Source organism: Nyctibius grandis, chromosome 3, assembly GCF_013368605.1.
Source record: "Nyctibius grandis isolate bNycGra1 chromosome 3, bNycGra1.pri, whole genome shotgun sequence".
NCBI lineage: Eukaryota > Metazoa > Chordata > Aves > Nyctibiiformes > Nyctibiidae > Nyctibius > Nyctibius grandis.
The window spans coordinates 881,494-908,197 of record NC_090660.1 but is presented as its reverse complement, the minus strand read 5'-3'; the positions used below and the strand labels follow the sequence as shown (position 1 = coordinate 908,197).

At 40.1% G+C, this 26,704-nt stretch overlaps 1 protein-coding gene across 2 annotated transcripts in view; it reads left to right on the top strand.

Annotated features, from left to right (window-relative positions):
• TPK1 (thiamin pyrophosphokinase 1) overlaps positions 1-26,704 on the top strand; it is a 260,228-nt gene that overhangs the window by 170,512 nt on the left and 63,012 nt on the right. The gene's annotated exons all lie outside the window — the stretch shown is intronic.

Below are 26,704 nucleotides of genomic sequence, written 5' to 3'. Positions count from 1 at the left end.
GACAGCAGATGATGGGCTCTGCATTCCTGCCTTGGAGAAGGTTGTGTTTAATTTGTTCAGGATAGATTTGTTTAAAAGGGGAGGAATATAGAAATCCAGAAGGTATGAAAGCTGAATTTGGGTAAATATAGGATTTTTATTATTAAAAAAAAAAGTTTTTAAACTTTTTAATTAGATTCCAGCAAGTTTAAATTTAGGACACAGCCCTTTTGCATGTTGAATAGCAATGAGGATGTCTGCAGTAAGAGAAACAAAAGAAAGCTGTAAGAGGAAGATATGAGGGAGTTCCTGACAAACCGTCAGGCAGAGCTCTTATTTGGTCTGAGTGGTGCAGTTCATTAGGATGGGAATCCAGCTGGGATCAACGAGGGAATTTATTTAAGATGTGTTATTTTTTGTGGTTTTTCAGGTCTATTATTGCATTTATTGATTCATAAAACAACACACACGAAAAATCTTGCTGGGCTGCTTCTTCTAAGATTTAAATTAAAGGCAAATCTAAGCATCAAATGGTCTTCTCTAACAGTGATTCATTTATTTGTTTGAAAATATCTTTTCCTGTTGTCAGGGTTTCTAGAAGCTTAACTAACTTTTCCATTTTATCTTGGAAAGCTTATTTCATTAAAATAAATAACATTCACAGGCAAATTTGACAAAACCCTGCGCCACACATGCTTCACTGTAGTAGGAGAAAAGCATTAATAAGGTTCTATGAGATTATAGATTTAAATCCACGGGGGCAGGTGCTGTATTAACAACTTTGAAGCACTGTCTGCAGGAAAGATAGCAGGCACAGGAGCTTATTTGCCAGTATGATGAAGAATTACTCTGATCATTAGCTGCACAGCTAAATGTGCAGGAGACTGGAGGGGAAAGAGGGCTAGAGGATAACTGTGGTTAATACCTGAAAGCGAGGAGTAACTTGCTTGCGATTGATCTGTGGGGGCAGTACTTCACTGACCACTGTGAATTAATTTTAGGATATTTTTAAGAACATATTGAAAAGTTAAAATTAGATGGAGAATTCCCAATTTAGCTTACAAAACACTTACTTGGACTTTGAATTCTTTTCATTCATGTTTTCCATAAGTGGCTTTAAAATGCCATGCCTAAGGTTGCTTTCAGAAGAGTCTTCAGTGAATAATTAAACTTGCAACTTGAAAAAAACCTCATGATATGTGCATTTAAATAGAAATGGGAGATTGCTAATTGTTTGGGCTTGCTGGGAACTTCTTTACGTTCTGTTTTTAATAATGCCATACAAGAAGCATTTAATACTTTTTTGTTGATGGGGATGAGTTCCACAGGGTATTATTTTTTCCTGCCGTTCCTGGCTGTCAGCCTGCATTGCCAGTGACTGAATTCTGTAACGTCAGGCCATTCCCAGCGCTCACAAATAAAGGGCAGATATAGAGGGCAGGCCATTTAAACAATTTTAATGCTAACTTTGGCACAAAATTGCCTTTCATTGTTGGTTTAAACTTGTCACCCTCTGCATCTTCAGTCAACTGTCATGGTACCTCCAGAGAATAACATTAATCCTGCATAGTTCAGATAAAAATCAAGTGAGTAGTTCATACACAGAAGGAAACGAGGATCCTAAGCTTGGAAGTGCTCTTCTCTTGTACTGAGTTCAGCGTGGTATTTTTCTCTTGTAAACAGCCACAACCATGGCATTCTCTCTTTTCCCCCCTCTCCCCTTTGTAATTTAAAATCAAGGTAGGAGGGAATTGAACACAGTGGGAGACTCACTGACTTTTTGAAATGCAGGTCTGGAAACTGCAACAAATGAAGCAAGGTTTTGAGATTCAAATGCCAATGCAAATTATAAAGCTAGGAGCATCATGCTTTTTCTATAAAACGTAGATCTGAAGACTTTCTCTCTTGGGGAAGAAGATTCTTTATTGGATTCTTTGAATAAAATAGATGAGCAAAATATAACCGTATTTTTGCTGCAAAATAACATCAGCCCTCCGCTTGCTAGAGTGGAAGACTAGTAGTGGTTCTCCATCGTGTACCTAGGCACAGACTAGAAGATTTGGATAGAGCAGGGAAACGGGTAATCCCATAAACAGCCCTAGGATGGATACAAAGGGGAAAAACAAGTCAAGCTGCTGAATTTTTAGTTACTAATGCAGAAACTAAGAGGAGGACTGTGTGAGTAGATGTCTAAGTACACCATAAAATCTATTAAGTAATTGCTTAGAAGGAAAGTTATTTCACGTTATTCCAATCTCGATATAGAGGGGTACAGCAGAAGAAATATATCAATATTTAACACACTTGTAAAAGTCCACAGTGTTGTAGGAAACAGGCTTATAGACTTGCTAAAAGTCTTGAGGGTGATAAAGGAAGATGGCAAGGACAATGCCCGGTTGGGAGTCCAGTGCAGACTACCAGGCAAGGAGGACAGGTAAACAAAGCCTTTTTTCAGCAGCCAATAAAATTATCCAAGTACTGAATGTAAGGGCAGTTGGCATTTTGAGTACTGAGGCTTCTCTTGGGAAACAGATGGACTGAGAGTGCAAGTTTTTCAAATATATTGGGAAAAATGTTTTGGCATGGAACGTGGAGAAAACTAGAAGGAAGTAAGCTCTTTTGTATTCATTTCTGCCTGTAAGTATGAACTATGCTGAGAGGTGGAGAAGAAAAAAAAAGATGTGAAGAATTACACCCCATAAATACCTGTCTCTGTGGACTCTGTGGAGAAATTTGGTGGTAGGCTGAGATCTAGGTATATACTGTAGGTATCTAAATTTAGATCAATTAATTCCAATATAGGTCAAATTAGTATACAAGTATTTAAGGAAAGAAAGGAGGCATCAAACGAAGTGCACCTATGGAAGGACCCGAGCAATGAGAACATAGCCTGTAACTACAGAAGTTGTAAGTTGACAGTGAAAGATTTTCTCTGGTGTGAATGGGGAAGGAAAACTAATGACAAACAGCCTAAATTTAATGCATCTTTTGCTCTTTCTTCACTAAAGCAAAATATTCCTTTGAACAGATAACTAACACAGTTAAAATCAGTGCCAAAGTCTGAAGACTTTAAATTGCTTCATAGAAAAAGCAAATAAGAGATTGAGCTGCCTTTGATTTTGCCAGCTCCAAGGGTTGTTAGTTTTTGTGTGCCATGCCGCACTAATTAGGATAGGAGTCAGAAATAGGGAGACTGTGTAAGAATTCCAGAAGGTGAAGCTTGCTCTGAGGCATTTTCTAATGTGATGATTGAAATTTTTTTTAAAAAAAAGAAAAACGAAGAAAAAAGTATCTCTCTACTGAATACCCATCATATTTCTTTCTGTAGTGGGAGGAGGGAAGAAAGCCTGAATTCTTAATAAGGAGTAATCACTCTTTATAAGCAGGATTTTTTATGCAACAGCTCGTACATTTTATGCCTGAAATTTTGGTAATATCAATTACCATTAGAATATACCCTGCCTGAAGAGCATTAGGCCCTTTGAGCCATGTTTATCATGCTAGCCATGCTCAGTATGAATGGCTTAAGGTTTCACATACATGCTTTCTCATTTTCTGGTTGTGTGCTTCTCAGGAGTACAGAAACATTAGCTTCTGTACACTGAGCATAAATTATCTTTTATCTGTGAGTTTTATGGCAGTTTGTAATACAAGGTAATAGGATTTATGACCAAGAAATGAGAAGATGTCCAAGAGTTAATGAGGCCTGTCTTTTACATTATACTGAGCAGTTCAGCTTTCCCCGTGTAGGATTCCAGCCCTGGGATGTAGGGAAGAATTGCTGCCTACACGTGAAAATGTGTTACAGCAGCATATTTTTGTCAGTTAGCTAACTATTTTGAAAGAGTGTGTGAACACTTTGATAACCCTTTTTGTTGCGCACAGCTTTTCTTGCGAGTGCGTGCCTGCCTTCCCTGTGAGAAATGATGAATAATTTAACATCATAGATAGTGGTCCAGCAGCTAAATATGAGCAGTAAGAATCAGGAGTCCCATCCCTTATTCTTGGCTCTTTACTACCATTTCATTGGAGAGAAGTAAATTGTATAGTCTTTTGATCTTAGAGTCCCCTAGTTTGTAAATTGGATGAAACCCACGTCCTTCTCTGAATGGGTACTGTGAGGCTCGTGTAGTTTTTTACAAAACACCATTACATCCTCAGCTCTGCACAGGGCTGGAACATAGTATTACGGTAATAGTAACAACAGTATTAATAAGGCCCTTAATTAGCATAAATGTTGCCATACAGTAGGCTGTGCAGCTACTTAGCATGATCCCAAGCACAGTTTTAGTGGGAGTCAGCTATCAGACAGTGCCTGAGCACGGTTTGGGGTTAGCACAGCTCAGTAACTGCTTACTAAGGGTTTGGATGGTACCACCTTGTTTTGGGGGCCAGAGACAACAGCCATATGCATATAAGCAGTGCTGTGCCAGGTGGCTTGAGGTCCAGAGGGTATTAGCTGAACTGTGTTACAGGTGCAGAGTGACTGAGCATGGAGATCTGCTCCTAGATGGGAACACTGCAATAGACATAAGTGAGGGAAGGTACAAGACTGGAAACTTTACTGGAGTTTGTTGCTGCAATTCTCTGTGCCAGTGTTATTTGGCTTGCTTTGTGTCTGTGCTTGTAGAGTAAAGTCTAGTGGGAAGTTCAGGGTATATACTTTCAACTTCTGAGTTTTCTTCTGGCAGCCAGTTCCTTGAATTTCTCAGGACCTTCAAGAATGAGTTGTCAGATCAGTTCTGTACTGCCTCATATGTGTAAGAAGCAGATCTGGCTTGCACTGGCACTCAGTGGAGAAAATCCTTAGTGAGTGTGCCTTTTCTAGGGGATAGCTTTGGAATTTGCAAATTTGGCAATAACCTTTAATGTCTCATTTTCCTATATTGTTAGTACATTTTGTTGGTAGATAAGGTTGCAAAAAAGTCCCAGTTGCCAAGGAAGGGGTTTAAACATATATTTAATATTTAAACAAAATATTTAAACATGTATTTAGTACTTAAAATATTTATTGTCCTGTTTGGTATCTGCTCTCAAAGAGCACTGTTGGAATTTAATCTAGTTGACAAAGCAGTGGGTCTCTGTGCCTCAAGCTCCTTGTAGTTCATTGAATGAGCATCTATGGAATTTGCAAATATACAGCATCTCATTCTTCGATAAATACATCTTTTTGTGACTTTTTCTGTGAGAAAGCCAGCCATTCAGCTGGGCAGAAACACTGCCACTGTCAAAAATGTTAGCAGTGGAAAAGTCTTACTCAAGCCCTCCTCTGGGAGCCTGACTCCTCCACAGAAACCCTTGCAGAAAGGGTTTCTGTGCTCCCAGAGCTTCAGTGCCACATTTAAATGACTTCTCAGAAAAAAAAGTTGCTATGTTGGTAGCTTGGCTGCCTTAGTTTCCTTCTTCAATAAGAAACTTTGAGGAATGGGTTACACCTCCACTTCTGTTCTTGAAATAAGACTGTTAAGAGTTAGAGCCTGTGTTTTTCTTCTTCCCTGGGAAACTCCAGCTGGGCTAACGATGATTCAGTCATTCTTATCGTGTTGTTGTAGTGGGCCTGTGTAAAGGGGAACTTCAAAAGGCTCCAGGTCCAAGTGACTCAGGTTTATTTCATGGTAATTTATGGCTACGAAGTAGTGTTACTTCATGTTTGCCACAGGATTTCTGTGTTTTGCTGGATATCAGTGATCCAAATTTAATTCATTTTTGCCAATCTCATCTTGAGCTGAGGAAATACTTGAGCTGGGATGTACTTGCTATCTTGCTTCTCACTGTTACAAAGGGAAAATTTTAGTGGGATTTTCTCTTAACAGCTAAATTCTTTATACCTTAGTTCTATTCCAGCTTCAGCAAATGTGTAGTATGAAATATACAAAGCTTATGTACTATCTTAGAAACAACAATTAGCTTTGGAAACACTCATATCCTTTCCAGCAGTTTATTTAGCATCAGTTAGAAGTGCAATCTGCATCAACTTTATGAAATATTTGGAATTATGTGGATTTTTCGTGGACTTTTTTGCAGAGGATGACATCTAATAGTTATGGATTACTTCTGCATAATGAATACACATGCAAAATATTTTTAATAAGTCTCATCCTACAGCCTTTGCTTAGACAAACAGATTAGAACAAATTCATAAGCCAATTTGTTAGCTTGCAGGTAACCACTTTAAAAAAAATACTTATCTTTCAGAGAGGAAAGGAAAATACCAAACCATCATTGCCAAGTGAAAAAGAATAGTCTTTACTAAATGAGATTTTCATCTGCTCATAATTCTTAAGGAATAAGTAATACTCTGAAGCAGAATATGTTAATGACACAGCTGTTTTTGAATTCACATCTTAATGGTTGTCTGCATGAGAAGATGCTGTGAGGAGTCTAATTGGATCACTTACGTATTTCTAAATTCTGGAGTCATCCGGTTTGTTTCTGAATCAGTATCTGGTGTTTGGTAACTTTCAGTGGTTCTGCTCTCAAAATTTTTCAGTCTTTGTCCAGATTTGTAATTAGTTCCTAGAGCAGCTGATGAATGGCCATCTAGGAGAGTCCTGACCCTAAATAAAGCTCTTCCAATGAGGTTCCTACTCTCTGTTGTTGTCCCTAGCTGCTGTAATACGATCTTGTTCATATGATAATATCTGTTTTGCTGCCTTATTGAAAGTTTTCTGTTACAAAGCTAATTTTCTTAGAGCTGGATTTTTTCCCAAACCTGTCCATTACTTGTGTTTCCTTTGAAGTTTTAATCCTTCTTTTCATCCCCACCCTTAACAAACTTCTTGTTGCAGTGCTGTGATACTTGGGGGGGTTTTGTGTGCCATGTTTTTGTACTTTAAAAAAGAAAAACAACTCAAGCACTTGTCTGTATGAAGGTCTCATAGGCTGGTATTTTACAGGTTGATTTTGTAGTATTTTTATGATTATTGCTGTGGTTTAAAATATTTATGTACCACCTGACACCTAGAGGGAGTAATACAATTGTTTGAAGTTTCAAGGTTAACCATTAGACATAAAGGACTAAAGGGACTTAGAGGGATAATTATGAACGCTTTCTGTGACTTGTCTGATCAGAGGCCACTCCCCTGACTGATTAATCATCATACAGCAAGATCTTATTTTCTCTTTCTAACCTTGTTTCTTCTTCTTTTCTTTTTTTTTTCCCCTCTGGATTTTTCTTGGATCCCATCAACTGTCTTTTCTTGGTACATCAGGATTTCTTAATTTTTTAGATTAGTTTTGTGAAAAATATTCTTGTTTTAACTGAAGCAGCCGTTGCTGTGCTGCAGATTTTCCCCAGGATTTGTCTCCTCTCAGCAGTTACAGTTCTGTGCTATGAAGCATTCATTCATCAATGCCCTTTTGTCATTCTGGCTTCATCTGTTCCTCTTGGGTCTCACAGTATTTCCTCTTGATTCTACAGTTGTGCCAATGACCAAAGCGGCCTCACGTGTGTAGTACTGGAAACTATTGGGGTGATGTCCAGTGCAGCGTGCCTATGCATCCCCCTTAAATTACTGCTGTTATAACTCTTTGTTCAGCTTGATTGCGTTAGCCCAAATTTCTAGGATTCTGTGCTACCCACTGACACTGTCTCTCTGAAGGCATCTTACTGCCTTGCTTGAGGTGAACTTCACCAAAGTTTTGCAGTAAGAGCTTTCCTCTTCCAGTATTAAACAGAATTCAGTGATGATTTGGAGGTACGGGATTTTTTCCCTCCCTCCCTGTCATTACAGAAAGTTCTGCAGGGAAACTAACACGTATCAGTAGTCTGTAATCTGACAGAGCCTCCTCTGGAAAGAAAATGAATGTCTGAAAAATGTTTTGTTGCATACAATTAAAAATATAGCAGGGAAAATCAATATTATTGTTCCTAGACTGAATGTAAATGACAGTAAAAATTGAAGTGATAGAGGTGATAAATTATTATCTACTACAAAACCAAAAAAAATCAGAATGCTAACTACTGAATGGTTGACCAAGCCTGGAGGGTTGATAGATCCCTTTAGAGGAAGGCTTTAAAATGATCCTTTCTGCTCACATCTGAGTACTGGCATTAGCCGAAGTTGCAGAAGATGAGCATCTGTATTCTGGCCTCAGTTATATTTGAAAATACGTTATCTCTTAAGTTCAATCCCTTTATGAAATTGCTTAGGCTTTTCCAATCCCTTACAGTATCACTGTTAATTCTGTATCTGCCAGAGCAGTGGTGTCAACTGTATGGATTTTCTACGTTTACCTTTATTGTTAAAAAAGGATCAGTGAAGAAGAATGATGATATTTAGTAATATCTGAGGTTCTAGGGAAGATGCTGTACTACCCTGATAAACAAGATTTAGCTAGAACTATTCAGCCTTGCCATGGGAAGTGATTTACTTTGCAAACCGAATTTTCTTTATGTTGGTAACAACTGGTTACATTACATCAGCGCTTCCTCTCTGCCTGTAGCAGAACATCCTAAGAGGAGATGATCAGGGATTGAGGAGTTCAGTGTTTTTTAAGACTATAATCTGTCTGTCACTCTCACGTCAACTGCAATCAAAAATACTTGCCAACGGTGCAGTTGGGCCTAATGACCTCCATGGGAGCACGGGCTTCCTACTCCTGATCCTAAAGTCAAGATACATGGAGTGAATGTGTTCCTGTTAAAGCCAGAAAAGAAGGCTGGAAGCTTGTGACTTGGCAGCAGAAGAAAGGCTCCTTCTCCAGCCTCAGATCTGAATTTACAGAATTGTTATAGTGCCCGAAGAGCCAATGAAAGGGAACATCTGAGCGTTAGCAGCAGGTAGAAGCAGCCAGTGCCAGTGATTGGAGATACCCTTCTGCAGGAGACGAAGACACCCATGTGCTGACCAGACGTGCTTTCACAGGAGTTGTGTTGCTTGGCAAGGGCCTGGATCCAGGGTGTTGTGGAGAGATTGCTAAGGCTCATCTGGCCCTTGGACTGTTAGTTCTTGCTGCTCATCTACGTGGACACCAGTGCCAGGTAAATCAAGATGGACTGCAGAGCTCATGGGTTCCTCTGAGGAATGAGAACTGCTAGTGAGAGACAGGGTCCATTTGCCAAAGCAAGGAAAGAACATCTTTGCCAACAGGCTGGCCAACCTGATGAGAAGGGTTTTAAACTGGGTTATATTGGAGGATGGTGATGACAGCTTATAGTTAAGTGGGGGAGTAGCGATTAGGGGTGATAAGTTCAAGGGGCAGAGAAATGGCGTGAGAACGCCCTCAGGAAAGATAAATCAAGAGAGAACCCATCTCACATGCCTGTAAACAAATGCATGCAGCCCAGGAAACAAACAGGAGGAGCTAGAGCTCCATGTGTGGACACAGACCTGTGCAGTCATTGGAATAACTGGGAAGTGGTGGGGTAGTTCATATGGCTGGAGATCTGTGATAGGGAGACAGCAGCTTTTTGGGAAACACGGGCAAGGAAAACAAGGAGAGTGGTGGCCCTTTATGGGAATGAGCAGTTCACAGTAGAAGGGATCCTGTGGGAGGCAGCTCTGAATGTCAAAGCAGCAAGTTCAGTGGAGGGTCACCAAGATGGTTGGGGGCTGGAGCACGTGCCTAGTGAGAAGAGGCTGAGGATACTGGGCTTCTTCAACCTGCTTTGGGGAGTCCTAATAGCAATCTTCCAGAAGCTGTGAGGAAGTTACCAGGAAGACGAAGCCAGGCTTATTCCTGAGGTGCACAGCAGAAGAATGAGAGAAGACAGTGATCCTAAACTGAAACAGGGGAGATTCTAGGTAACTGTAAGGAAAAATTTCTGCAGTGAAGATAATTACGTACAGGAATAGGTTGCCCGGAGAGTCTCCAGCCCTGGCAGTGTTCAAAACCAGATTGGAAGGGTGCACTCAGTGACCTTCTGAGACCCCTTCCCACCTAAGCGATTCTGGGACACTTGTGGAGATGCAGGTAGACTGAACAGGGGTGTTAGAGCCATTGTACAAGAATCTGTTGAGAAGAATCTGGAATCTTCTGATACAGAAGACTATGTGACAATATTCAGAAATAGTAGTTCTGTCCACCCTGATCTCTGTTCATGTTTTTGTTACCTTACAAGGGAGGATTTGCTTTAGTCTCTTGTGTAACGTCTCAGGAAAAGTGCTGAAAGGAGAAATTGCTGTCTCTAAATGCACTGAAGGAGTAAATGCCAGGAAGATAAACAGCCTGTTTAAGCTCAAGGCCAATGTTAGAACAAGAGTAAATTTGCTTTAAACCAGCGATAGATAAATTTCCATCGGAAATTGGAAATCAAGTCCCTAATCATTGGTCTGGTGAGATTCCTCAATGGCTTTTCAAAAGGGAATAATGGGGAGTTGTCTCTGCATTTTCCCATCCACATGACGGCCAGTGATGCTTCGTGGGGAGTATCTGCCTTTCTGTGGCATCAGATTCTGTTTCTGAATGGTTAATTTTCATTAAAAGTTCCCATCCATTGTTAATTGAATTATGGCCTTCAATTTCAGCAGTGTCAGGTACCTGAGGGACAAGAAGGAGCTACACCCAGAGGGGAATCCTTTTATTCTGCTGAAAGAATAAATTATCAGATTGAATAATAATTAGCTTGCAGAATTCTCTACTAGTAACCACAGTGTTGACAATGAAATGTGTCCTTACGTTATGAGTCTGAGGTCTTCCTACCTCACAGCAGCTTAAAGATTTTTAGATATATACACGTCAAAGCTGCATTGCAGCAGGTATCTCTCCTTAGGCCCTTAATAATGAGGTCACCTTGTTCAGTTCTTTCTCAGCTATCATGTTACTTTTGGGGCAGGGAAAAGAGAAACCCTCTCTGGTAAAAAAAAAAAGGTACGTTTTTCTCCTCTTTGTAACAACCAGCAGTTTTTCCTCAGCCTGGGAAGGTACTTCAGAGTGAAGGGAGAGCAGCTGAAGATCTGGAATTAGTCTTCTGTGGCAATGATGCCACAGGCAGAGAGTCTGGATCTCGGTTATAATTTATTAATAGTAATGCCCCTCATTAAAGTCTCTCTTTTTAACCCTTTTGTACTTAAACCTAGTTCCAGATTACTGTACTAAACGTGTTCTCTGTCGTCTTGGGGAGGTATTGTGAAGCTGTTGATGTAGAAAACGGGTTTTCCAACAATAGTCTAGGAAGTTTTTAAGTGCTTCCAGTATGGAAGCACACTGATCTGTCAAACATATCCCTAGAAAACCCTAAGGAGATAAAATACTCAAACATTCATTTTTTAATTACAAGTCACCTGGGAAAGTGAATCAGTTTTAGCTATTTAGTGTAGTCTGTTGAAAGGCACTAAATGGTCAGAAATAACTGTCAGCACTATCATGAGCTGACTGACATTGGTAATAATTCAAATGTGCAGCTGAGGTGTTCCTCCTCCTAATTTATGCTCTTTCGTGGCAAGGACAGCAACGTTCACAAGCATCAGCCTGAGCCACGGTCTTCAGATAATGAAGCAAATGTAATTGCTCATTTCTGTAGCACTTGGAAACCTGTGCATAATGATGCTCACATCTCTCATCTTGGAAGACTGTAGGAGCTTATGTTTCTGAGACAGGCTGAGACAACCCCTGCTGTTCAGTGAAACTGACACCCTGTTGGTGGCTCCTCTTGGAAGCCCAGAGGCATCTCCTGTGGAGAGCCTGCATCTGGTTGCTCCCGTGCAAACTTCACTTTCATCTGGGGGAGTGAGACCAAGATCTTCTCTCCTTCAAGTTTGGCAGTGTTTCTCCATGGGACTCTGGAATTCAGGGTGATGTGGGAGTTGGCCTCTTCTCCCAGGCAACTAGCAATAGGACAAGAGGACACAGCCTCAAGCTTCGCCAGGGGAGGGTCAGGTTGGACATCAGGAAGAATTTCTTCTCAGAAAGGGTCATTAGACACTGGAAGGGGCTGCCCAGGGAGGTGGTGGAGTCACCATCTCTGGAGGGGTTTAAGAAAAGCCTGGACATGGCACTTAGTGCCATGGTCTGGTTGACATGGTGGTGTCAGGGCAACGGTTGGACTCGATGATCCCAGAGGGCTCTTCCAACCTGGTTGATTCTGTGATTTTAAGGCAACTGTTTTATAATTGGGTGTATTTTCCCATTTGAGTGATAAAAATCCAGTGGTGAGTCAGCTAGAGCTTACCTGAAGATGCTTTCTTTTGACTGATTGTTTTGATAATTCCTACTTTATAATCGTCTTGGAGAGGGGGAAATGGTGGTGAAGTAAATCTGAAAATAAGCTTGATATTTAGACATGTTTGATACTGGTCTGTACAGTTTTATACTAGAGTGTGATACTGCCATAGCATGATTTCTTTCCTTCAGATTATATATCTTAAATCACATTATGAGGGCTATGTGTATTCTCAAAATGTTTGATCATGAGAGCAGCTGACACACAACGTGTTTGGTGGAAAATAGTTATTTTTAGAAGAATCCATAAGACGAGGAATAATAACATACCTCGCTTTTCATATAGGCTCTGATCCTCTATTAGTGAGTCTCAGACTACATCTCATGTCACTCTCTTTAGCAAGATCTCAAGGTGTATTACTCTTATGTTACAGAGAGAGAGACAAAGGCATGAGGAAGTGGAATGGTTTGCCCAGGTACCCAGGGAGTCAATACCATATTGAAAATTGAATGCAGTTTTCCAGGTTTCCACCTCCAGTGACAGTCAGCTGGGACCTTTTGTCCCACTTCTTGGTGCTTGTGACTTGATTAGGAGTGACCTTTAGAGGTGGTGGAGGTTTTTACTGAAAGCGCTTAATCCTCTCAGAAAAATCACAAAAGCTTACTTTTCTATAGCAGTCCAAATTCATCCTGACTTCCTTAGGAGAAATTGTAAAAAGGGTGGATATGTGTAAATTAATTAATCTCAGTTCTTAAGAAGCATGAGAAAAATATCTCATGTCTGAATCTGGGAATGTCATGGCTTAGCTTGGACAAATATATGCCAATTATGACAATAGCTGATTGTTTCTAATGAAGATTATATCCAGGAACAAAAAGAAAAGAAGAGCTTGTCAGGGTGTGGTAGACAATTATTAGCTACCAACATCTTTTAGCTTTCTGCCCCTGTGCAGGAGCAGTGAGTGTTGTGCCATCCAATAAAACATTTTTCATCTCATCAGAATATCACAAGTTCTATTTTGATTGTCATAACAAAAAGCAGTTCAGGGGAGGCATTAGAGGATGGATGTTTGTTCCCTCCTGCCTTTTTTAATGCGTTAGAGATGTGTAGGTTAGAAATGCAGAAGGGAAGAGCACTGTAGCTATCACAGTCCTTCAGAGGCGACTGCACAGAAGCAAATCCTAGGCTATCACATACCAGAGCTTACAGCCAGATTTGTTCTCATTCTGTGAGGTTTCTACAAAATTCATATATCCTGTCCCGGTCCAATGAGCCGTCATGAACACAGCCTACCCAAGCATAGCAGCGTGTTGCTGCTCCTCTAGTATATAGATAAATTTTTGTGGTTGGATAGACAGACACATTTCCCCCTTTCTTATCCGAACTAATCTCTAACTGTAGATGTTGTATAAATCCCTAAGCAAGTAAGTGATTCTTTCCTTTCTCAGAAGAGCTGCTGACCTATATTTTTAGAGAGGCCAAATTTCTTGAAATTAGTTCAAAAATACAGAACTTGAATGCTCAGTCACCACAATTGTATAACATACGTTTATTTCTCTTTTTTTCGCCCTGAAATTCAGATACTTCACAAATACATGTCAAATGGAGTATTTGAAGTGTTCAGCACGGAGGAAGACTGAGTACACTATGAGAAAATCAGAATCCTGTCTGTCCTTTTGTAGAGGGAAGGCAGGGGAGGTCTGTAAGTGTTGAGTTAGGTCTGTAATCTAGGCCAATAACTTTGGAAGTGGGAGGAAAACATTTGCACTTAATGCTCTACAGGAGTAAAATTGGTGAAAAGATGCAAAGAGAAGAGAGAGGCAACGTAGATCCTGCAAATTGTATATGGACTGGAGAGGAGAGTGCTACAGTCCTTAGACAGGAGAGGATGCAGTAAAGTTTCCCAATGAGTTTCCCAAATCAGACACAAACTCTTTCATGTCCAAGGACAGAGGAGGTCACGCAAGGCACGCCAGTCTTTTCGAAATGGGCTCTAATTGGCACTAGCCAGAGCCTTAATATTCCTTGCCTGCAATTGAGTGATGCTTAAAAAGTCTGACTTTTTTCTCCATCCTAAGAAATACTCAAAGGAAATAGAGTTGCTTCTAGTCTGTTCTGTACAATTGAATGGCCCTGGTTGAATAAGTGAGGGACAAACAAAGCCAGAGCAAAAGATAGAGCTGCTCAGAAGTAATTTCAGCTCTGAGTAGCTGACATGATTTCTGTGAAGAAGTATCACTTAAACATGATACATCATGTCATACATAATGAGGATAGTTTGCTTTAAAGGTTGTAGGTCTGTATGTGTGACTATAAATATATCACAATGATAAAATTAGTCGTATGTGAAAAAGTAAGATCCTCTGATTGTAGGGCTTTTCCCCTTCCAGAACTCCTCAGATTTTTTCTGCTGCAGGGGTGTGTTCTTACATACCTGGAGAAAATTTCATAGTTCGAAAAATTAAGTGTTATCCGTTACAGAACATTTTGCTGAGTTTCATTATAGACCCATAATATGTTCTTAAAAATGGAACATGATTTTTGAGGAGGAAGTTATTAACCATGGTGTTATAACTGTTATGATCCCAGGAATAGGATGGATAGATGGAAAGAATATGCTTATAAGTCACTTGGGGACAGTGTTTAGTGCCAATTTTTTTTATTGTTACGGGGGAGAAAAAGCAATATAATGATATCTATTGGAAATTACTTGAAGGCTCCTCCATTTGAACTGATTGATGTTTCTGCTGGTTAAAAAGGGTGTTTCCATTTTATGATATTAAGACAAACCAGATAAAAACGGAATAACTTTTAAAATACAGCTTTAATCTAGACAGAAGTGTAAAGACAGATCTGTTCTTGTAAACTGTGAAGTAACAGAGCTAAAACACTCTCAGAGTCTTCTCCAAATGTCTACCTGTAGGTGTTTTTTAAAAGGAAAAATGAATATACCATTTGCTTTACAACAGGAATATCCCAAATATATCTGTGCTAGAAATATACACACAACTTTGGGATTGTGTGTGCTGCCATTTACTTAAGTAGGATTTGAAAAAGATTTAGTTGTGTAGTGTTGAACACTTTTGGGGTCTAAGGCATTGCTCGGACAATGTTTTATGCACAGACGTGTTTTATGCACCAGCAGGAAAGTGCATGTATTTATGAGAAAGCTAATTGGAAAGAGGCAGGAATATTTAGCACTATCCGAACTTTTGTGTCCATATGGGTGAGAAATCTTACACTTCTCTAAGGCACTTGTGTAATTGTGCTGCCCAGGAGAGTGCAGTTCCCTGCAGGGGGACAAGACCTCATTTGCAGGAGTTAACTTTTAAAAAGGCTACCTGAGCACTGCTACCAAACATGGTGCCTGACCTCTCTTTGGTTCAATTTACTATATTAAAAATGCTAGAAATAAGCACCTACATTTCTGTATGTGTGAGTACTGAAAGGTGAAAATGAGATTACTGCAATTTTTGAGAACGGATGAGGGCAAAGTTTGACTCCTTATTTCTCTTTGGATTGATGTTTATGATGGGTAGGAAATATGGGTGTATTTGCGTACACAGGCAGTAAAACCACATGGACTTTTATAATAAAGAACTGAGTTTAAGAGCATTTGTGAGTTCATTGCATTACCCAGCCACATTTTGAGAGGTTACAGGCAGAACACATCCTGGTAGAAAAACATCCTATTAGGCAGCAAACACACACTGTATATGTCGTGCATTCTTATTATTGCTTCCATATTCATTAAAGTTTAAGGCCTTAAAAGACTTGTCAAAATGTTATGCCAAGCTGAGAAACATTGCCTTGACATGCCTTAGCTTAGCAAGTCTTATTGGCATTGCTAGTGCTGTGTCTGAGTAGGCAAGAAAAAAAACCCTACATTTTTCATGTCACTTGTATGTTTGTCCCCAGTATGCACTTCTTGGGTTCCTTCATTCTTGATATATTTTTCAGAATTTTATACCTTTCTTATGTAACTCGTGTCCAAAATGTGATGGGTTTTACTTGTACGTATATACGGTCCTGATTAGGGAAGGCCAAGTTAGATCTGAACTTTCTCAAAGTGCTGGGGAGGTCAGGTTGGAAGCTTAGTCCAAGGCCATCCCATCTTTTATTTATGAATAAGAGGAGTTTGTGTAGGCTTGAATCTGTATGCTTACTGCAGTGTGAATAGCTAAATTCAGACGTGGTTTAGCTCCTGTTGCTCTCAGGACGTTCTGCTTGATGGAGAGGGCAAATAGAAAAATATTCAGAGGATAAAGAAAGTCAAACTAGAATGGGGAGTGAACAGAGTTTAAAAAAAAAAAAAAAAGAAGAAATTAAGGCAGAAAAGGGAGAATAAAGGTGTGGGATATCTATGGTCTTTGTGGTTGTGTATAAATTATCTGCCTGGTAGGATCTGACAGCAGTGCTTAGGAGTTCGGGATGCTTTATGCATATGGTATATTGTAAGTAAGCACCTGCTTCTACCAGGTGAACAGTTTGATGGTGGCAGTTCGTTTGTTTCTAAGAAAAATATAAAGAAAATCTTAAAGGGATTTTGATAAGCTTGACTCTGGGGTAGAAATGGGCGGGGAAAGAATTTTACAGACAGGATAGTGTATTGTGCCTTTATGTATAACATACAATACAAAATTTCTATTTGAGTCTAAAGATCATGGTTTTTATAGCTGTCTACAAATAATTTTATGGGGAAAACCAATGATTTATGCAGCTGGTCAATACATCTGAAGTAAGAAAGAAAAAAACATGAGGGAAAGGTGGGAGTGTTGGCGTTAGAAAAATGATTGCTTCTATTTTTAAACGGTGTAGGATGTATATGTCATTGTTAACGTTGGTTCAGAAAATGTCCAGTGTGACTTAGCTGAGCTCCCACTGGGCCCCAGGGAGTTTGATGGTGATGTTGGTGAGATGAGAGACAATGAGTACAGAGTGCACTTGAAAACACCCCTCCGACGTTTCACTGATGGGCAGGAGAAATGCTACAGGAGCATGACCTGCAACAGGCTTACCTCCCAGTGACAGCTCTGGTCTGTGAGATACGGCACAGGGAGCCTTTTGTAATAAAGGCCCCTCCCTCCTCAAGAAAAGTCTTGTCTGCCAGACTTCGCCTGTTCTCTGAAGCATCTTAGACCTAAAATTAATACCAGAATAGTTGGGCATGTTTACACTCTGGATAGTAAAACTTAATTTAAAAGTAAAAGCTATTTTTACTGGACCCGCTGGTGTCGATGACTTAGGAGTGCTCAAATGAATTTTTATTATTCTGAAAACAAACTAAAAGCATTAACTTTTGTGCTTGTCTCTGCCTAAAGCAAATTTTTATGGTCTAGTTAGGTTCTCTTGAAAACAGGCTTTTATAAGTAAATACTCATGGATGATTAACCATCCTAAAACAAAACTGTTGTCAGATGTTTAAATGCGTGGGGCATGAGGGAGAAGGTATGTATGTGTTGACTTGAAAGCTGATTTCTACATTTCAGCACATCTGCAATGGTTGGTAAAACTGAGACACCTGCAGATGTACTTCCAAAGACTTGAGCTTGGGGAAAGGGGGTCTTTTTAATTTAGTTGGTTCTAGTGTTTGAGAGAAAAAAAAATTGTGGCATGGTGAAGTGGTTTCCTAACTTTAGCAGTGTAAAGGATATCTTAATTGAAGCAGATCTTTCAAGACCAAGACTATTTTTAGAAAGTTGAAGTGGAACAGACATCAACTGAAGAAATGTCACATGAAGAAACATGGAGAAAAATCTGTAAATGAGTATACAGAAAATACTTTTATGTGTTCTTTTACTGTATCCATCAATAAAATACCAATATGCTACTGGCTGGTTACTTGTCTGTATAAGAAAAAACAATTGGATTTTGGAAATTGATTTTCTTAGGAGAAATCTTAGTTTCAGTTAAGTATTTCACACAGTAATTTGGCTTTTCTCATTCATTCTTATTTCAAGAATAATTTGTACGGCAGTATACAGTCTAATTAATGCAGTGGACTCGGTTGAATAACTTTGTGACTGACAAGAGATGGTCCTTTTTGACCTTCATTTTAATATTGCAGAATTAGGCAAAATGAAACAACTTCTGCAAAAGAAAGACTAAAAGGTGGTTGGGAAGATGTCCTTTTTCAGTAAAATAACAATATTCTGTTTGATGATCCATTAGTCACTGATAGCTGGTCTAATTTTTTGGTGGAAAAAGCAAATCATTTTTTGTGACCTTTTATTTCTGCTCGACTTACAAGAGAATCTGAATTTTTTTATTATTTCTGTCCTCTGCTTTAGGAATATTAGATCTCACTCGGGAAGATGGAAGAGTTCTAATTGCAAACTCTTTTTTTCTCCCTTGTATATCCCAATTTCATGAGCCTTGGTTTTTTTTTTTTACTTCAGAGTAACATGAAAGCACAGACATCTGGGGTGCGGTTGGGTGTGCTAAGAGCTGGGGCTCCCTGGGCACCAGGAGCTCTGGGGGCCCTGTCCAGGCAGGGCCTGGCAGCCCAACCCGTCCCACCACCCCAGCCAGGTGGCAGCCCCATCCCTGGGCACCTCCCTGGCGGTGGGGACAGGACGTGGGCCCGCAGATGGGCCTGGGAGGGCAGGGCCGTGGGGACCTGGTGACATGGGGGCAGGGGCTGACAGCCCCAGGTCCTGACATGGGGTCCTGGGCCGCAGGCAGCGTAGGGTGACCCCCAGGGGGTGGGCAGGGACAGTCAGGGCTGGCAGTGCCGTAGGGCCCCGACAGGGTGATGGGAAGGGGATCTGGTGTTTAAAATCAGTGATGTGTTCATCAGTGAGTTCGCCCGAGAGGAAGCTCCAGGGGCTTTAGTTACTGCCTGAGTCAGGCCCTCCCCTCTGCATGTGCAGCTTTTCCATGAAGACCTGGATCCTGGGGTCTGTTTGTTACTGCTGTGTGCTGGTGAAATTACAGCTGGCTCCTCCGCTCAGCCTTGCTGGGCTCTGGAGGACAGACAACGTGTTGCGTGAGAGGCGGACGTAATGTGCAAAAGCTCCACGGCTGCTGGTGAGAGATGTTGCGCTGCCTTGGTAAGAAGTACATTTTAAGTCTGCTGATTGTCTCTCTACTCACTTCCCTTGCTTACAGTTTTATGAAACCTGCTGGTTTCCAGACAATGGATAGAGATTTCCTCAGGAATGGGAGCCCTGGGTCAAAAGAGTTATTTACACAGGGGAGAAAACCAGAGCGGATCCGTGCGCTGCGTGGAGCTGTAAGGTTCATCAGCGGCAGCGTGTTCATGGCATGCAGAGGCAATTACCCATAATCTTGTTTGCATATGCAAATGAATAGAGCCATTCGTGTTGCTCAGGGTAGGTTTGGGTTTTTTCTTTCTCATTTTCCAGCGGGTGAGGGAGCTGTCCCCACCAGGCATGTATTGTGGAGCTGATCTGTAGACAGCCACAGCAGCAGCATCCTGTGGTGCCTTTCTCTGCCTCTGGTTAATAACAGCTAATCCGAGAGCAGGAACAGATTGAATGGGTTACCCACGTACCTGTTGCGCTTGCCAGCTGACTTCTTATTTATTCTGGGATCCCTGTGAGAATTTTCTGAGAGGGAGGGGGGGGAAATTTGTGTTTTAAATTAAAACCAATGAGCAACTCTCCTCTGGGTTAGGCAGGGACTGCCAGAAGTAGAACTGTAAATACCTTTTAAGGATGTAGGATGCATCGATTTCCTCATTCTCCTTTCAAGTCTCAAGTTTGCCGAAGCCTCTGCAGTGTATCTCAGTAGTGATTCAAATCCATGATCGTTGAATGAATCTGTGGAAGTGAAAAAAAAAATCCCATCTTGCAGTCATTGAAATTTATGGTAAAACATTGCCTTCAAATGAAACTAAGGTTTGGCCTGTAGCCTGCTGGGTTTTGGTTGTGCTGCATAATTACATGCAGTATTGTTCACACAAACGGAGACTGACTGCACGCCAGCAATTTGCAGAAGGCATTAACAAGGTTTTTAGGGAGATGGTGAAAATTAAACATTATCAGCTGGCTGGTTAATGGGCATTTACTGCATGCAGCCTAGTCACTGAGACATAGGACATTTCATTCACAAAGTCAGAACAGATTTGTTCGTTTTGTTCTGGCTCTGCACATGGCAGTGTTAAGGGATTATGCGTTTTTGGAAATGCCTTGAAATATTTTTGCATGATGATATGAAGGCAGCAGTGAAGAAGAAATTATTGAAATGCAATATGAAGGTTCTGTTTACCTATGAAGCAGTAAGTACTTTAAAATTTTAGACATGCTTATCTTTAATAAATCCCGTGGTGAACCCTACCTTTGGCTGCTGTGCAGCCCCTCACTCTTACAGTCACATATTTTTTTTTTAACGAAGTCAGAAGCCTTTGTTATGGAAGCAGAAGAAATGAACCCTCATTTCTCTCTTGCTGAACGAATAGGTGCCTACAGCAAGTTGTTTTTCATCTCTCAGCTGTGTAGATGTGATCGGTTAGTGGCCTGGTTTAGCAACAGTATTATCCTCCTGTACTTCACATTACACAAGCTTCAATGGACAGTGAACCAGTGCAAGATGTAACCAGAATTTCCTTTTCTTACACAGCATAGCAGCTTATCTTAAACTCAGAACACATTAGAATTTATCTTTGTAAGCAAGGATTTTTTCCTTTTCATCATGGGAATAGTATTTAAAAATGTGAGTGGTGTGAATGGGATTATAGGTGTATAGCTGTGTAGGGATCTGTGTCATACAGTCAGGGGCTTAAGGGCTTTACATCCATAAGAATCTTAAATCACATAGATATCTTTAAATGTTTAAAATTGCAGGTTAACAGTAATTGAAATTAAAAAAAAAATCAAAATGTATGTGTAGGTAGTGTACCATTTATCACGTGTCCTTTTCTGAATACAGGTGAAAATGCAATGTCTGCAAATCTCCATGTTGGTGGAAAAGTTGTGCTAGAAAAGGTCCCCTTTGGTTTTTGAGAGATTGCCCTCCCCAGGTTTAACTACACCCCATTTATAGAACGGGCTGTTGAATGTTCAAAACTGTCGAATCCCATTAAAAAACTTAATTCAATGGGGTTATAGAGATTTATGCTAATAAACATCATATGTGGTAGTAGTTCTGTATGTCATACCTGCATACACTGTGGAGAGATAAGTGATTCAGCAAGAATGCAATATAATTTCAGGTAACTCATTGCACTAGACGTGTTTACCTCTGATCTTGGAATATGGGGAAAGAGGATAATTATTCACAAAACCCTGTAAGCAAGCTTACTGCTTTGAGCATGAGACTTCAGCTACTGACTCATTTCTTTTGGATGTAGCTGCAGGAACTCCAGGTTAGGGATAACAACTCAAGTTTCAGTTTTGTTAGGTCTTGCTCTTTCTTTGTTTGCCAGGATAAAAAAGTAAAAAATTTCTGGAGTTTTTCTGGTGAGTCACATTTTGCAGTAGTAGAAAACCAAAACTGTATCTTAGCATTAAAAGTGAGGAAAGCTTGGATTTAAGATTGGATCTGAACTTTCTGATTGTTCCGTATCTGAATTTGTCTTCCCTTACACATGGGTGTAACCATTTCCTAAGGGAAAAATGTGTTTTCTTTCTAGAACAATGCAAGTCAGTACCATGTGTAACATGTTTGAAATGAATATGTATGGCTGTAATTCAGGAGGAAAGGGAAGGGGAGAGGTTTAGTGAACAATGAGCTATTTATTTATTTATTCTTTGATCTGATTATTTTTTAATTCCTTAGTTAAAGTTGAAGTGTGGATAGTGTGAAACAATAGTAGTTTTATCATTTAAATCTATATACATACTTGTAGGTGTGATTATAATGGTTCTTTTTTGCAGTATGTCTCAGTAGCCATGCCCAGCTTTAATGATAGTTTTGAGAGGAACCAACTCGTGCAGTGAGAGATTGTGGATCTAACAATGTGCCACTGTTGTTTTTTCCTTGTGTCAATACTTTTTTATTTTTATTTTTTACTTTATTTTATAGCAATAAAGAAGTTTACATACAGAAGATGAGAAAAGATCAAATGGAGCCAAAATACAATGTGTGAATTGTGTTCATTAACTTATAAGCAGGTCACAAAATGCTGCATTTTATAAATTTGGTGTTGAGAAGGTTAAATTTCAGTGCTGGGGGGAGGGGGCTAGCAGCTCAGCTGCAAATAATCCTTAAACCAGGTGTAGGTTTCCTGGAAAGGGACAGGTCCTTCCACACAACCAGAACCAAGCTGTTTGGATCCAGAATTTTATTTGGCATCCTCTGAGCCGGTATTTCTTGTCTAGAGTTAAAAAGTAAAATCTTCACAGTTGTTCATCTTTCCATTATATTGCAGCAGTCCCAAACTAACTATTCAAGCAGAATCTATCCTGAGCTGGATAGATTTTGAGTTTTCCCTCATTTTGAGTTTTCCCTCATTTTGTATATAGGCATACATTTATTTCAATCCCTTATCACCCCTGGGTGGATTTTTTTTCCTCTACGGAAATTACTTCTGTGATTTCAGCTTGCACCTCCTTCATTTCAACTCTAACTTTATGTCTTGTCCTCCACTACCAGATTCAAAGTTACCTTTATGATGCTGATGTCCCTGGCAGATGTCTTTGTCTGACCTGAGTGCTCCTTAGCACCTGCCACCTTTCTTTCTCACTCTTACTTAAATTCTCAAAAGCTTTATCATTTTTCTTTGCCAGCACTTTCACTCCAGTTTGATAAAAGTTCTGCTGCCCCAAAACTTTGATGCCCCGATAAAACTTTGCTTTTAATTCTCTAGTCTTACTTAACACTGTCAGATGTGACATTTCTGCTGTCTAGCCGTGTTTGCATTTGCAGTGGGAAGCATTTGAGAGATCTGAATTCTTCATTCTTTTCTTTTTTTCCTGCTCAAAACCTGAGTGCAAACTTCCAGGTAGATGGACAGGAAGCAGATAGGGGAAACAACTGCATCTCCAATTTGACCACTGAAGGATAATTTATCTAAAATTGAAGATTTGTGGATTTTACTTAAATTTTAGTGTGGCCCTTAAGGCCCAGATGTGGCAATAGGAATCCTGGTGCAGTTAAACATGTATTTTGATGGACTTTTACAGTGTCTTTACCAACAGGCAAGGGAAGGATTTGAATGACGGAAAATGAAAACCCACTGGTTTTTGACACCCTCTTGGCATTCTCAGGACTTGTGGGGAATCCTGGGCTGGTGCCTGAGAGCAGCCAAACAGATGGAATGGTTTCCTCACCAACCACGAGTGGTAAGACAGTGATGACTCACTGTCATCAGAAGTAACGTTTTCTTGAAACTAACAGAAAACACTAATTTCAAGAATTTATGGGTCCCTGAGGCTGATAAGATGCTGTCCTGAAACTATCCTAAGAAAAGCAAAGGAGAGAAGGAGAAATAGAGAAAAACAGGCTGTTACAATCCTTTGGTCTAAAGTGGAGATGGAGGCCAAGAATACTCATTACGTTATGTACAAGTTGTTCACATTTGAATATAGTCACAAATAATTCTTTTCCAAACCTCACTCTGAGAGCTGAGACAAGCACATATTATTTTATTGTCCAGACAGAAGCAAAATTAATAATAACATATTTCATTTTGTACGTCATCTCAGATTTAACTTCTGATGACTTCATTTGAAAAAAAAATACTGAGACATTAATCTCTCGTGTTAATTAGTTGAAATGGCACAGTTTGGGGGTCTGAAGATACACTTTCTAAATTAAGCTCAAATATCAAAAGTAATTTAGATTAGTAACATATTGTAGAATATCTAGAAGTCCGCAGCACTAGCTGAATGAAAGAGCATATTAGCCCACTTTTTTGGCTTTATCCATGCTAACGCATAACAAAATGAAGTTACCTTATTTATTACTTAAATACTCTTCCACTAAGTGACCATAGAAAACCTTCTGGCGCATTTCAGCCACTCTAGATATGCACTAATTTTCTAAGCAGGTGCTTGTCAAGTAGCTATCAAGGGTGTTGTGACTGTTTAAAATAAAATAAAACCTATACATTGAATCAGTGTTGTTATGGATGAGTATTTCATTAGAGTGATACCAGATTAGAGAGGGGTCTTCTACCATGCCCTTCCAAAAGCAATCTGGAGTGCCTGTTTTATTGTCTGAAAAAAAAAACAACAACAACATAGTTTTCCCCCAATAGTCAAGGTGAATTACGTTTTAAAGCAGCGTATGTTTCTCTCTTTCTCTTAAAGGCGTTTTTAAAATCTGATGTGCTTAATATTTCTTGGGCATATTGACTGACCAACATACTCTTGACTAAAGTTTGAAACTCTGTCTATGCCTTCCATGTGGTTTCTTTCTAAAAACCTCCAAAAAATCCCAGAAGAAATAGATGATTTGTCTCCAGAGATTCTGTTAATACGTTAAGCTGTTGGTCTGGTTACATCCTGCCACCATGCTTGGCCCTGTAGCCAGAACACATGTGGCTGGTTGTATGTTCAGCCCTCCTAGAGGGCCCTGTGGGGATTGTTGGCTATGTGGGGACTGGCCTTCCAGTGAACCATCATAGGCTTCTCTACGGTTTGTCTCAAGTCATGGTCATTAAGAAGCAAATTCATAGGTCTTTGCTGAGTAGAAGAGAGCTGTTGGAGATGAGGGAAGGGACTGAGAACCATATCGGAAAAATCTTTCAAAAGAGCATCACATCCTGACCTGCTCATTTGCAAGAAACACTGTAGAGTAGTAACCGCTGCCCGTCCTGTGTGCGTACACGAGTGTCTGCACGTAGACTGCTCATTTTGAACCAGGAATATTTATTGCTGCCTGCTTCAAAGTCTCCAATAACGCGTTTCAATTTTTTTTCAGAGATGCCTGCGTTGGAACTTAGTCCATCAAGTCAAGGTTGCATACAATCCAGAGAGCTTTAAACTCGATCTTCTGAAGTGATAAGTCAGAAGAAACTTAAGAGTAGTGAACCTTCTTCTGCTCTTTCTCAGTGCTGTTACTTTATGCAGGCCTCACAAAATGGGTTCTGATTTAGTTCTCTATTAATTTAAAAAAAAAAAAACTAACAGATCAAGTGTTTTGGGGAGAAAAGTTCTACTTCAGAACTTTCTTCTTCATTAGACATTTTCAGATCATTTTGAGCTAAATGGTTTTCTGGATACCCCTCCTATGAAGAAAGGCTGAGAGAGTTGGGGTTGTTCACCTTAGACAAGGCTCTGGGGAGACTTTGTTGTGGCATTTTCAATATATAAAGGGGTCTTATAGGAAAGATGGAGAGAGAATTTTCAGCAAGGCCTGTGGTGATAGGACAAGGGGCAATAGTTTTAAAGTGGAAGAGGGTAGATTTAGGTTGGATATAAGGAAGAATTTTTTTACAATGAGGGTGATGGAACGCTGGAACAGGTAGCCTAGAGAAGTTGTGGATGCCCCATCACTGGACGCGTTCAAGGTCAGGTTGGACGGGGCTTCAAGCAACCTGATCTCGTGAAAGGTGTCCCTGCAGGGGGGGTTGGACTCGATGATTTTTAAGGGTCCCTTTCAACCCGTTCTGTGATTCGGTGATATGTGTAGGTAAGAGTTTACTATTAAAGCACTTAGTGGCCTGTTTCAGTGCTGAATAAAAAGCCCTCTCCTGTCCTGTCCTCTCTTGTACTTCATGCTTCAGAGTTTCCAGACTGGAGGTGGGGAGGGTAAGCTTGCTAAGAAGTGATGAGAATAAATGAACTCTATGGCTTGTTTTGAGGGGTGGGGAGGGTGTGTACGTGCGTGTATTTTAGAAAGAGGAAAATTTGTCGTTAGATGTAAGAAGATTGTCTTGCTATTCAAGGTCAGACTTTTTTCCCTAAAGTAGACGGAGATATGGACAAATGGACAGACAGATCCATTCACTGACACCCACACGCTGTTGTTTTTATTTAATGAAGATGACTTTGTTCACGTAGATACGGTAATTCTCAATCCATGTATTCCCCTGTGAAATTTGGCTAAAATGTTCATAAAGCTCAGAAAATTCATATACCTGTATGTGTTGCATTTTATTCATCACAATTTATAACTTAAGTTGGGGAGGTGAGCGTATAGTACTGGAGGATCCAAAATCAACACTGGGAAATACAGAGACATAATATTCAGAGGATATTTTCAGTGTCTACTGTCGGAAATTTGACAGCCATCTTTCCCCCCACCCAGTTCCCGGGACACTAGCTAGTTCTTTTAAAACCAAACCAAAATGCACCTTCAAATTCCTTTTTGTACCATGTGTAGCCTTAGAGATTTGTTGAAAGACAAAGTATTTTCTATTAGCAGAAAAGTTCTGCTCTGTGAACATCCACGGCCTTGCTGCTGATAATGTTTTGAGGCAAGCAGTGGGGTTTTCAGTCTGAAATCTTAGGTGGCTTGAACGCAATTCTCTCCTAGTACTAGCCCAGAGGCATCTTGCTTCATGGAGCAGAAGCAGCAATGAAATCACGGGAATGCTTTCCAAGAGGGAGACGTAGCGAGAGAAGATTGGGAAGGAAGGAGAGCTAGTGTTCAAGAGTAATGCGCCATAAATAATAATTATGTATTAGTAATATTAATTCCATAAATGATCCTTGACTATGTATTATTTCATGAGAGGCATCAATTTGTAGTTCTCCTGAAGTTTATTAGTAC